This window comes from Pleurodeles waltl, chromosome 1_2, assembly GCF_031143425.1.
Source record: "Pleurodeles waltl isolate 20211129_DDA chromosome 1_2, aPleWal1.hap1.20221129, whole genome shotgun sequence".
NCBI classification, from domain to species: Eukaryota; Metazoa; Chordata; class Amphibia; order Caudata; family Salamandridae; genus Pleurodeles; species Pleurodeles waltl.
This window is the reverse complement of record NC_090437.1, coordinates 387,954,598-387,968,463: the sequence shown is the minus strand read 5'-3', so window position 1 is coordinate 387,968,463 and position 13,866 is coordinate 387,954,598.

The following is a 13,866-nucleotide window of genomic DNA, read 5'->3' as shown; positions in this document are numbered from 1 at the left end:
TGTAGATTTTGGCCTCTAGCTCAGCCGGCACCTAGGGAAACCTACCAAACCTGTGCATTTCTGAAAACTAGAGACCTAGGGGAATCTAAGGAGGGGTGACTTGCGGTGCTCGGACCAGGTTCTGTTACCCAGAATCCTTTGTAAACCTCAAAATTTGGCTAAAAAAATACATGTTCCTCACATTTCTGTGGCAGAAAGTTCTGGAATCTGAGAGGAGCCACAAATTTCCTTCCACCCAGCGTTCCCCCAAGTCTCCCGATAAAAATGATACCTCACTTGTGTGGGTAGGCCTAGCGCCCGCGACAGGAAACGCCCCAAAGCGCAACGTAGACGCATCCAAATTTTTGAAAGAAAACAGAGGTGTTTTTTGCGAAGTGCCTACCTGTTGATTTTGGCCTCTAGCTCAGCCGGCACCTAGGGAAACCTACCAAACCTGTGCATTTCTGAAAACTAGAGACCTAGGGGAATCCAAGATGGGGTGACTTGCGGGGCTCGGACCAGGTGCTGTTACCCAGAATCCTTTGCAAACCTCAAAATTTGGCTAAAAAAACACATGTTCCTCACATTTCTGTGGCAGAAAGTTCTGGAATCTGAGAGGAGCCACAAATTTCCTTCCACCCAGTGTTCCCCCAAGTCTCCCGATAAAAATGATACCTTACTTGTGTGGGTAGGCCTAGCGCCCGCGACAGGAAACGCCCCAAAGCGCAACGTGGACACATCCAAATTTTTGGAAGAAAACAGAGGTGTTTTTTGCGTAGTGCCTACCTGTAGATTTTGGCCTCTAGCTCAGCCAGCACCTAGGGAAACCTACCAAACCTGTGCATTTCTGAAAACTAGAGACCTAGGGGAATCCAAGATGGGGTGACTTGCGGGGCTCGGACCAGGTTCTGTTACCCAGAATCCTTTGCAAACCTCAAAATTTGGCTAAAAAAACACATGTTCCTCACATTTCTGTGGCAGAAAGTTCTGGAATCTGAGAGGAGCCACAAATTTCCTTCCACCCAGCGTTCCCCCAAGTCTCCCGATAAAAATGATACCTCACTTGTGTGGTTAGGCCTAGCGCCCGCGACAGGAAACGCCCCAAAGCGCAACGTGGACACATCACATTTTTTTTATAAAAAGCAGTGCCTACCTGTGGATTTTGGCCTGTAGCTCAGCTGGCACCTAGGGAAACCTAGCAAACCAGCGCATTTTTCAAAACTAGAAACCCAGGGGAATCCAAGATGGGGTGACTTGCGGGGCTCTGACCAGGTTATGTTACCCAGAATCCTTTGCAAACATCAAAATTTGGCCAAAAAAACACTTTTTCCTCTCATTTCGGTGACAGAAAGTTCTGGAATCTGAGAGGAGCCACAAATGTCCTTCCACCCAGCGTTCCCCTAAGTCTCTCGATAAAAATGGTACCTCACTTCTGTGGGTAGGCCTAGCGCCCACGAAAGGAAATGGCCCAAAACACAACGTGGACACAACATATTTTTTCACAGAAAACAGAGGTGTTTTTTGCAAGGTGCCTACCTGTGGAGTTTGGCCTGTAGCTCAGCCAGCCCCGGGGGGGGGCAGAAATGCCCTAAAATAAATTTACCCCCCAACTCCCCCCCCCCCCCCGGGAGCGACCCTTGCCTACGGGGTCGCTCCCCCTGCGTGACATTGGCGCCAAAAAACAAATCCCCGTTGCCTAGTGGTTTCTGCCCCCTTGGGGGCAGATTGACCTAAACTCGGCCAATCTGCCCCCAGGAGGGCAGAAATGGTCTAAATACAATTTGCCCCCCTAGGGAGCGACCCTTGCCTGATGGGTCGCTCCCCATATCTAAAAAAACAAACAAACAAAAAAAAAAAAACAACAAAAAAAAAATTCCCCGGCACCTAGAGGTTTCTGCCGATCTGCAGAAATGGCCTAAAATTAATTTCCTCCCCCCCAAGCCCCCCCTCCCAGGAGCGACCCCTGCCTACGGGGTCGCTCCCCCTGCGTGACATTGGCGCCAAAAAACAAATCCCAGGTGCCTAGTCGTTTCTGCCCCCTTGGTGGCAGATTGACCTAAAATCGGCCAATCTGCCCCCAAGGGTGGCAGAAATGGCCTAAATACAATTTGCCCCCCAGGGCAGCGACCCTTGCCTGATGGGTCGCTCCCCATCTCTAAAAAAACAGACAAACCAAAAAAAAAAATCCCCTGGCGCCTAGAGGTTTCTGCTCCCAGGGGGGGCAAAAATTGCCTAAAATAAATTTGCCCCCCAACAAACAACCCCCCCCCCCCCCCGGGAGCGACCCTTGCCTACGGGGTCGCTCCCCCTGCGTGACATTGGCGCCAAAAAACAAATCCCCGGTGTCTAGTGGTTTCTGCTCCCTTGGGGGCAGATTGACCTAAACTCGGCCAATCTGCCCCCAGGGGGGCAGAAATGGTCTAAATACAATTTGCCCCCCTAGGGAGCGACCCTTGCCTGATGGGTCGCTCCCCATATCTAAAAAAACAAAAAAAACAAAATAAAAAAAAAAAATAATAATTCCCCTGGCACCTAGAGGTTTCTGCCCCCCACCGGGGGCAGATCGGCCTAATAATAGGCCGATCTGCAGAAATGGCCTAAAATAAATTTCCTCCACCCCAAGCCCCCTCCCCCCCCCGGGAGCGACCCCTGCCTACGGGGTCGCTCCCCCTGCGTGACATTGGCGCCAAAAAAACAAATCCCAAGTGCCTAGTCGTTTCTGCCCCCTTGGGTGCAGATTGACCTAAAATCGGCCAATCTGCCCCCAAGGGTGACAGAAATGGCCTAAATACAATTTGCCCCCCAGGGCAGCGACCCTTGCCTGATGGGTCGCTCCCCATCTCTAAAAAAACAAACAAACAAAAAAAAAAAAATCCCCTGGCGCCTAGAGGTTTCTGCCCCCCCTGGGGGCAGATCGGCCTAATAATAGGCCGATCTGCCCCCAGGGGGGGCAGAAATTGCCTAAAATAAATTTGCCCCCCAACACACAACCCCCCCCGGGAATGACCCTTGCCTACGGGGTCGCTCCCCCTGCGTGACATTTGCGCCAAAAAACAAATCCCCGGTGCCTAGTGGTTTCTGCCCCCTTGGGGGCAGATTGACCTAAACTCGGCCAATCTGCCCCCAGGGGGGCAGAAGTGGTCTAAATACAATTTGCCCCCCTGGGGAGCGACCCTTGCCTGATGGGTCGCTCCCCATCTCTAAAAAAACAAACAAACAAAAAAAAAAAAACACCAAAAAAAAATTTGCCCTGGTGCCTAGAGGTTTCTGCCCCCCCTGGGGGCACATCGGCCTAATAATAGGCCGATCTGCCCCCGGTGGGCAGAAATGGCCTAAAATAAATTTGCCCCCCCCCCAGGGAGTGACCCTTGATTAAGGGGTCGCTCCTCTTGCGTGAAATTCACGCAAAGAAAAAACTCCCTGGTGTCTAGTGGTTTCTGCCCTCCTTGGGGGCAGATTGGCCTCATCAAAATAGGCCAGTCTGCCCTCAAGGGGGGCAGAAATGGCCTAAATATAATTTCCCCCCAAGGGGAGCGACCCTTGCCTAAGGGGTCGCTCCCCACCTAAAAAATAAAATGAAACATAATTTTTTTTTTTTTTTAAATGGTCCCTGGTGCCTAAAGGCCTTCCCGAAAAAATGCCCCCCATGGGAGCAACCCTTGCCCAAGGGGTCGCTCCATTATGTGAATTTCAGTAAAAAAAAACAAAAATCCCTGGTGTCTAGTGGGGTTTCAAAAGCCGGATTGCAAGCAATCCGGCTTTTGAAACCCTCGGAGACACTTCAAAGGGAAGGAAATACTTTTCCTTCACTTTGAAGCCCCTCCGGGACTCCCCCAGTGATTGAAAGAGAAATGCTTTTGCATTTCTCTTTCAATCGCGCTGGAAGCAGAGCTTCCAGCGCGATGGGGGAGGCCCCTGTGACAAATCAGTGCGCGCTCGCGCGCTGACGTCACAGGGAGGGTGGGGGGGCGGGGGTGGAAGGGGGTGCGCGCTAGCGCTCCCCCAAGTTCCCCTGTGCCTTGGACGAGGTGACCTCGTCCAAGGCACAGGGAAACTGTAGCCTTGGACGAGGTCACCTCGTCCAACGCACAGAACAGGTTAAATAGCAGCTCTGCTTGTGGGAGCAATGTTTTCCTCTGCTTCCCTTCACGCATATTTGTGTGCAGGTGAACAGATGAAACCCCTGCTTTCTGATAGCAGGAGCTGTTTGACAGCTCCTGCTGTCAGAAACTGGACTTTTTCGCTTTTGCTTGGTGGGGGGCTGTCAGCTCCAGGGAGGTGTCTGTCCCCAGGGCAGTGGCATGGGCAGTGCGGCCACCCACATTAAATTTGATTTAAGCTCCAGGGGAGCTGGCAGGCCTCGGGCTTGCGGGGCCAGGTGGATCCCCGCACACATAATTTTGTTTGCCCCGGGGAGGTGGCGGTCCGTGGGAAGGCCCGCATTAAAATTACATTAGGAATGCCCCCTGGACTTGGCTCACCCAGGGGCTTCAAAATTAGCTGGAGCAGGAGTCCGCGCTTGGTTTTTTAATTTTTTTTTTCGCTGGATCTGCGGATCTGCCACGAACTGTGGTGAATTTTTTATAAAAAAATATATTTGTAGCTCTTGGGGGCGAGGTCCCTCTAGAAACCCAGCACCAGAGCTAAAGGGTCAGTGGGACTCTACCCTGGTCCCTTTTGTAATTTTTTTTTTTCTGAAGCCGAGTCCCAACATGGCTGTCAACACTTCCTTGTTGAAGTGTTACCAGCCAATCAGATCTCAGCACGAGATCGGGAGGGTGTGCGGAGCCTTTGCGTCCCTATATATACAAATATGGATTTTCTTTGATTTCTCTAAAACTACTTAACGGATTTACACCAGATCGCAAAAAGGTCGCTTTCTGCACCAGGCCCTAGTTTTCTGTCGAATTTGGTGTAATTCCATCCAGTGGTTTCTGCATTATCGCTGTTTAAAATTCCTGTGGAAAAATGAATGGGGAGAAACGGTTTCGGACCCCTCTTTTTCTCGACCCCCGCTAGAGGGATCACCCCAGCACTTTCCAGACAGCAGCTCACGTAAGTAGCAAATTTTTTGGGAACATTTTGTGAAGATTCGTCAACCATCGCCAAGGATACAGGCAAGCAAAAAATGCTTTTTCAATGGAAAGTAGGTCCTAACTGTAACTACCTATTTTATACCTATTTTATATATATATATATATATATATATATATATATATATATATACACGCAAAAACACTTTGGGTTGGTTGTTGGTGCTAATGGGAACTGATTAAACTATATAGTGCAACACGCTGCTGAGTTTGTGTGTATTCTTCACGCATTTGGTAAGAATTTTCCTGGGACTGAACGGCATCAGGAAAAATAGTGGAATTTGTATATATATATATATATATATATATATATATATATATATATATGTATTATATCATTTACCCCAGATCCTGGTACGCTTTTGAGGAAACCCCCTGGCTTCATATACTGTTTTTTCCTGCTGGCCACACCAATTCACTCCCGTACTCCACTGAGACATCAAGGGCAGCCTGGGAGATTTCCCTCTACACTCTATGGGCCTGATTCTAACTTTGGAGGACGGTGTTAAACCGTCCCAAAAGTGGCGGATATACCACCTACCGTATTACGAGTTCCATAGGATATAATGGACTCGTAATACGGTAGGTGGTACATCCGCCACTTTTGGGACGGTTTAACACCGTCCTCCAAAGTTAGAATCAGGCCCTATGTCTCTTTTGGCCATCATTGTGGCCACACCAAGCAGCATCTGATCAGCCTTTGTGCTCTCTGCTGCCTCAAAGAGACCCAGAAGGAGTGACTTTGGTGAGAGTTCCCCTCCTGTCCTACTCCCGTCAACAGTTCCTCAGTCACTGTGGTCCAATAGTTCATAATAGAGGGACAAGTCCAGACCATATGATAAAAATATACAGGAGCATATGGACATTGGCAACCTGTTGGGCTCGGAAGGAAGCATGCCTTGTGGAGTTAGCTGGGTGTGAGACGGGTACCATATAGATAATATGTCTGCACCACTCTTAGGGCCAGATTTATAGAAAAGTGGTGCAGCGCGGTGCGCCAAAATTGGCACGCCACGCTGCGTCACTTTAGAAATGCAGGGATGCGCTGTATTTAAGTGAATACGGCGCACCGCTTTGTTGGCCCCTGCGCTGGCACTTAAATTAGCTGCCAGCGTCAACTCAGGCATCCTTGCTCTGTTGTGAGGGGTGTGATTGTTTATGTGTGGGAAGGTGTCCCTTCTTGCTCATAAACAATCACTAATGGCGCTTTGACACTTCTGTGTGTGCTGCACGATGCGGCACACACAGAAGTCTTAAAGCGTCATTTTCAAATGATTGTTTATGTGCAAGAAGGGACACCTTCCAGCACATAAACAATAATTTCTGGCATTTTGCTCTTTCTATGCATGCTGCAGAATGCAGCACACATAGAAAAAGCAAAAAACGAGGATGGATAAAAGTATTCCTCCTCTTTGAGCCCTGCTAACGCCACCCGTGGGTGGTGTTAGATTTTGGCCCTGCCTCAGGTTTCAAAATCTAACGCCAACTGGGGGTGGTATGCCCACAGCAACACCCATTGCACACTCCTTCCACCCGAAGTGCTGCGTGGGAAGGGGCTGTATTTACAAGGTGACATTAAGCCACATCTTGTGCCGCCTTGTAAATACGGCGCAGTGCTTAGCGCCACCGAAGCATCACAAAAAGTGATGTGCCTGTGGCGCTAGGGGCCTATAAATACTCCCCTAAGTTTAGAAGAAATTGTGATAGTACGGAGAGACATCATGGCATCACACCAATCGCCATCCTCTAGTGGTTCCATCCACTCTTCCCATCAAGTCCACATGTGTGCTGGATTGTCAGGCGAATTAATGACCAATGTATGGTGGATCTGGGCAGTGGTGTAACAATAGCCCCTGCATCCCCAACAGTGCAGGGGGGCCTCAAGCCCCAGGGGCACCCCTGGCACTGTGCACAGATGGCATGCCCCTGGATAACACATCTTGACTGGGTCTGGAGAATGGGGGGCCTTCTCAAGTTTCATTATGCCACTGGATCTTGGAAATGCCCCCCTTTTAATAGTGCACCCATTAGGATTTTAGCCTCTGGAGGACTGAACTCAGGGAGTGTCGTTGTTGGACTTTGTCCTTCTTGCAGGGTGATCCCCAAACTTTTTGCCTCAGTCCTCCTATTTTTTCAGACTAGTTTTTGTTGGCTTTAAGACTCTGGGCACTTTACCACTGCTTACCAGGGCTAAAGTGTGTATGCTCTCTGTGTAAATTGTATTCATGATTGGTTTATCCATGATTAGCATATATGATTTACTAGTAAGTCCCTAGTAAACTGCACTAGAGGTGCCCAGGGCATGAAAATCAAATACTACTGATGAGCCTGCAGCACTGATTGTGCCATTCACATGAGTAGCCCTGTAGACATGACTCAGACCTGCCACGGCAGTGTCTGTATGTGCAGTCCTGCACTGCCAATTCGATTGGCAAGTGTCCCCAGTTGCCAGGCCCAACCCTTCCCTTTTTATACATGTAAGGCACCCCTAAGGTAGGCCCTGGGTAGCCCCATGGGCAGGGTGCAATGTGTATGTTAAATGTGGGACATGTACTGATGTGTTTTACATGACTTCACAGTGAAATACTGCCAAATTAGTTTTTTACTGTTGCAAGGCCTATCTCTCTCATAGGCGAACATGGGGGCTGCTTTTAAATAACTCTTAAGTGCAGTTTCCCTTTGAGAGCATATGAGATTTGGAGTTTGGTGTCCCTGAACTCACAATTTAAAAATGCATCTTTCAGTGAAGTTGGTTTTTAGATTGTTCGTTTGAAAATGCCACTTTTAGAAAGTGGGCATTTTCTTGCTTAAACCATTCTGTGACTCTGCCTGTTCCCTGTCTAGGTCAGACTGGCAGTCGGGCTGTTTGTGAATTTCCACTAGACAGACACATAAAGGGAGCTGGGGTGTAGCCTGCATATCGTGATTGGACATCTGGGCTAGAGTGGAAGGAGGAGTGGTCACTTACACCTGAATGGGCTGTGCCTTCACTCACACAATGCAGTCTCCAACCCCCTGGTGTGTGTCTGGAGCTACGCCCAGGCAAGGCAGGATCTTGTGAACAACAGAGACTTTCCTTTGAGGTTTGCCTGCTTTAAAGGAAGAAAGGGGTATAAGTGAGAAAACAGGGCTGATTGCAGAGGCCCCATGACTTTTTGCCCCCATTTTTCAATTTTTGCTGTTGTTTTCCTGACTCTGATGCTAACCAGTCCCAGGGCCTGTGCTCTGTATAAAATAAGTATGCAAATTGGGCTAATTATAATTGGCTATGTCAACCTACCTATAAGTCCCTTGTATATGGTAGGGCATGTAGGTTTAGGGACCCCAGCATAGATAGTGCACCCCTAGGTGCACTGCTGAGATGCCCAGTGTCATTTTAAAGGCGGGCCTGCCTTGCTGACTGCTTTTAAATTAAAGTAATATACAAATTCGACTTTGGAACTAAAAGTACTTCCAAAGTCTTAAACTACCTTATTTTTACATATAAGTCACCCCTAAGGTGTGCCCAATGTGCCCCTAGGGCTTGGTGCCATGTAACTATAAGCAGGAACCTTATAAAAATAGTTTTATAAGCCCTGGTGAGGTAAAACAGCCAAATCTGTTTTTCCCTCAGTGTACTGAATGGTCTCAATAGGCTAGAATGGGGAGACTTTATTTTAATTTATAAAATCCCCTTAAGTGTCAGATACCTCAAGTTTGGTATCAAATGAATTGTTATAATAAATCACACAACTTACAATTGTTGGATTTAATATAACTTGTTCAGGTAAAGAGTTTTAAACTTTACCTAAAAAGTTGCCAACTTCAGCCCTGTAGTGCTTTGCTCTGATTGGCCAGCCTCTGGCAGCCTGACCAGCCTGCCTTGATGAGGTGTGAAGTAGCCTGGACTAAACACAAAGAGATGTGCCTGGGAGAGGAGAACGTCCCTCAGCAGATGGAGATGCAGGAAGGGGGAAGGGCTGCCAAAGTGGTCTTCAAAGGCAGGGAAGGACATTTCGAGCAACCCAGCTCCTCCTTCTCATCCTGCAAACCCAGACAGTTAGGTGTCCCCCTGATTAGATTAGGAGAGGGCAGGAGAAGGGTGTGTTTAAGATTTATAACCACATCAGTGGGTGGGTTCAGCCAGATGTAACCTCCAAAAATCACTCTCAGCTATGATGTTTTTTTGAGGAAGGAATCCCTGGGATTAATTTTTAGCACACTTCTCTGGAAGTGGTCATCACAATGGGAAGGACCCTTCACCTGAATGGAGAACCAGGACCCCCCTGTTTTTCACCTAGGAGCAAGGATAAAACTGGTAGACCTGCACCCACATCTCAGTTCCCTACCAGATCCCTTCAAGGCAGAACTACAGGAGAAGAAGGACTGCCCTGCCGGACCCTGACCTGCACCTTGACATTGCACTCTGGAGGACTGCACCAGCTTCACACTTGGGCTTCACCACAAGAAGCACTTTGCCTGGCTTCAACAGGTTCAAGGAGGGACTCCCTGTTTGCTACAGGTGAAAAATTGGTAACCAGAGGCGGTCATTCTGACCCTGGCGGTCAAAGACCGCCAGGGCGGAGGACCGCGGGAGCACCGCCGACAGGCCGGCGGTGCTCCAATGGGGATTCCGACCGCGGCGGTAAAGCCGCGGTCGGACCGGCACCACTGGCGGGCTCCCGCCAGTGTACCGCCGCCCCATTGAATCCTCCACGGCGGCGCAGCTTGCTGCGCCGCCGAGGGGATTCCGACCCCCCCTACCGCCATCCAGATCCCGGCGGTCTGACCGCCGGGATCCGGATGGCGGTAGGGGGGGGTCGCGGGGCCCCTGGGGGCCCCTGCAGTGCCCATGCCACTGGCATGGGCATTGCAGGGGCCCCCGTAAGAGGGCCCCTAAATGTATTTCACTGTCTGCTGCGCAGACAGTGAAATACGCGACGGGTGCAACTGCACCCGTCGCACAGCTTCCACTCCGCCGGCTCGATTCCGAGCCGGCTTCATCGTGGAAGCCTCTTTCCCGCTGGGCTGGCGGGCGGCCTGAAGGCGACCGCCCGCCAGCCCAGCGGGAAAGTCAGAATTACCGCCGCGGTCTTTCGACCGCGGAACGGTAAGCTGACGGCGGGACTTTGGCGGGCGGCAGAATGAGGGCCAGAGTCTCCTGCACCAACTCCTGAAGAAACTGAACAGCTGACCACCGTCCAGTGGCCGTTTTGGAGTTTGCGCCAGGTGCATTCTGGGAGTTGTAGTCCACACCCTCAAGGAGCATCTCAGAGCTTCTGGAATCTTGGGGTAAGCTGTGGACCTCAAAAGAACCTTAAAAGAACATCTGGAAGAAGATCCAGAAGTTTGGAGAAGTTTCAAGAACTTTTGGAAAAAAGCTCCATAAAGGGACAGACCCACAGCGGCAACTCTAGCCGTCTTGCCTCAGCCTGACCTGGTGAAGAAAATCTCATAAAAAATGACTACGTCCGAACTTAGAAAGTTGACCGGGACCTCCCAGGCAGTGTATCCGAAGAGGGCTCCAGGGATGTCGGATCAAGATTCAGGTTTGCCCAGGTCGAAGGATTTTCATCTCAAAACAACGACTAAGTACGAAGGTAAAAATCTCCACCAAGGGCTCCTGCTATGCATATCCGAGGAGGAGGTCGGATTGGACTAAGGACTTGGGCCTGCTGAAGAAAATCTTCAAGAAAACGACTAAGTCCAAAGGTAAACTTTTGACTGAGGCCTTCCATGGGCTGTAGCCGAGCAGGGCTCCATCACGGTCGGCCTCAAACTTTGACTTCGAGGTGGGACCAGGTGACCAGATTGCCACTATTCATTTCTAAGTGCTAAGAAGCATTAATTCTTTAAAAATTCTTATCTCCGGTTCCCCTTATCCAATTTTAATCATTTTGGTGTCATTGTAAAGATAAAAATATAATCTTTTGTATAAAAAGGTGTTGGGTTATTATTTTGTTTTGGGTTTTACTTATTTACTGTTTTGTGATTTTTAAATGCTTTACACATTTGTCTCCTACGTTAAGCCTTGTCGCTAGTTGTCAAGCTACCAAGGGTTGAGCTGAGTTTAATTTATTGAGACCTAACTGGACCTAAGTGGAGGTTAGTGGCCTATTGCTAAGTGTAGGTACTTACCTGCCCTTACCAATAGTCCATTTTCCAACAGTAACAAACAGTTAGGAGCGCACCTGCCTGACATCCCAGCAATTAATCTGCCCCATTGCATCATGGTAGATGTAGTATCTTCAAAAAACGAACTCCATTAATTTTTAAATATTTCACCTTTAAGTAGGTACAGCCTTTACTGTGCATCTCTGGACACATGTGTTTCTGGGTTAGTCCCTTCTTCAGCAGAGAACATATTTGCGGGGTGCTGGGAATGCTGCCATAAATCACCCGGTTTCAGTACCTCTTTCCTGGCCTGCTGGTGCCTGCTCCAGAGCTCGTCAGCCCAGTAGCTCAAGGGAGCCTTTAAAGTCACAAACAGTTAGGAGCGCACCTGCCTGACATCCCAGCAATTAATCTGCCCCATTGCATCATGGTAGATGTAGTATCTTCAAAAAACGAACTCCATTAATTTTTAAATATTTCACCTTTAAGTAGGTACAGCCTTTACTGTGCATCTCTGGACACATGTGTTTCTGGGTTAGTCCCTTCTTCAGCAGAGAACAAATTTTTCCAACAGTAGTGGACCCAAAACCCCAGATTTTCAGATTACTTCTGGAACCAAGAGGAACCTCTGCCAAGGAGAAAAGCTGAAGAGTTGAGGAGAAGTGCGGTCCCTGCCTTTGGCTGTGCTTTGTGGGCTATCCTGCAAAGGGGAAAAAGACTGGACTTTGTGGTATACTCCTGCTTGTGAATCGTCTCCAAGAGCTTGGACTGAGCTTACCTCCTGTTTTGAAGTCTCAGGGCCATCAAAGACTTCCTCTGACAGCACTGGGATTCTCTGCTGAGACTCCTGTCCTGCCAAGTGGTGCCCTATCCAGTCACTGGGCCCTTTAAAAGAGAAGCTGGTAGTACAAGGATGGAAATCTACACACAGGGAGCCTTGCGGTGAAAATTTTGATGCACCACCTGCAACATGGCTGTAAAAACGACATGCCACCCACTTTGCGGCTGAAATTGATGTACCACCTGCATTGCGGCTGCAAAATAGACGCATCACCTGCATCGCAGCTGGACAAACGATGCAAGACATGCTTGCGGCTGCTGAAAATGATGCAAACTCACTCAGCACACTTTTCCATCATTGTCCAGCGGGATTTCTCACGCATCGTCACTGGGCATCAAAGTCATTGTGAGTCTGCGCAGATCGAGGTGGCCTATCCGGACATTGGCACATCGCTCTCTTGCGGGAGAGAAAAATGACGCATCGCCTACGTGACCGGAGAAGAAACGATGCACTGCCTCACTTGCGAGTAAGGAATTGACGCATTGCTGACTTTTCTGACACACGCTCGCCTATGCAACTTTATTTTTAACCCAAACCAGGTACTTTGTGTAAAAACGTTTCCATTGTTTTCTATGGAGTAAGACTCTTTTTACTTTGAAAATTCATATCTTGACTTGTGTATGTTGGATGTTTGTCATTTTTGTATTGTTTGATTTAGATAATTATTGGCTGTTTTTCTAAACTGGTGTGCCCATTTTCTAGTGTTGTCACTGTATTACTGTGTGTGTTGGTACAAATGCTTTACACATTGCCTTTGAGATAAGCCTGACTACTTGTGCCAAGCTACCAAAGGGGTGAGCAGGGTTGTCTTATGAGTGTAACTCCCTTACCCTGACTATAGTGAGGGTTCCTGCTTGGACAGAGTGCAAACTGACTGCCAACCAGAGACCCCATATCTAACAGTTGTGCATGTGGAAATGTTTGTTGATAGTGTGTGCCGCAGTTGAGTATGTGATAGGTCATAGGCTGACTGAAGTTCCTGAAAGGAGCATAGTTGGGTGCCAGACCAAAAATCCCAGAGCAGGGAAAAGCCAATAATATCCCACTGAGTAAAGCCCTCCAGGCCAGCTGTTTTCCATAACCACCTTTTCCGACATAATGGAGTTTGTTGAGTGAGTCTGAAGTCCCATTCAGAGTGTTGTAATGTGGCATACCAACTGAGGAAGATCATTTGGGTCACATTCGGGAGGTTGTTGGGGATTAGGGTGCTGTAAAGCATTCCCAGCACCTTCTCAAACCCCATAGAGGTCAGTTCCACCCTGTACACAGGGTCAGGCCACTCCCCATTAAGCCAGTCATTTATAACCAGGGCTTGAGATGTTAAGTAGTAGCAGTATAATTTACCCATTCCCATATTGGAATCATATGGTGCTCATTGACAGCTTGCAAGAGGCAGTCTCAACCAGGATTTGTGCCAGAAAAAGGACATCGCAAGGAATCTGTCTCTCTGAACCACTGTTGGGTGTCATCTGCCGGAGATTTTGAAAAATCTTTATAAAATGATGATATTTGGTAATATCATCATTTTATAAAGAGCAATCCTCCCCATCATGTTGAGCAGGAGGGTTTTCAAGGCTGTCTTCACATTTTGAATGAGCGAGTTGAAATTAAGATTCCATGGCAGCTGAGGATGGAGCACAACATGCAACGTGGGCCAGTCTTCTCTGGTTTGGAGAGGAACAGGAGGACATCGTCAGCATACAGTGCGATGCAGTCATCATACACCATATCCCACTCCCATCTCCACACCTATGCATCATGTCGGTTGAGCCAGGCCAAATGCTTGATGGCAAGGGCAAAGAGGAAGCGGGACACCATATCTAGTCCCCCAGCAAATAGGGAATGGGTCTGAGACATTAA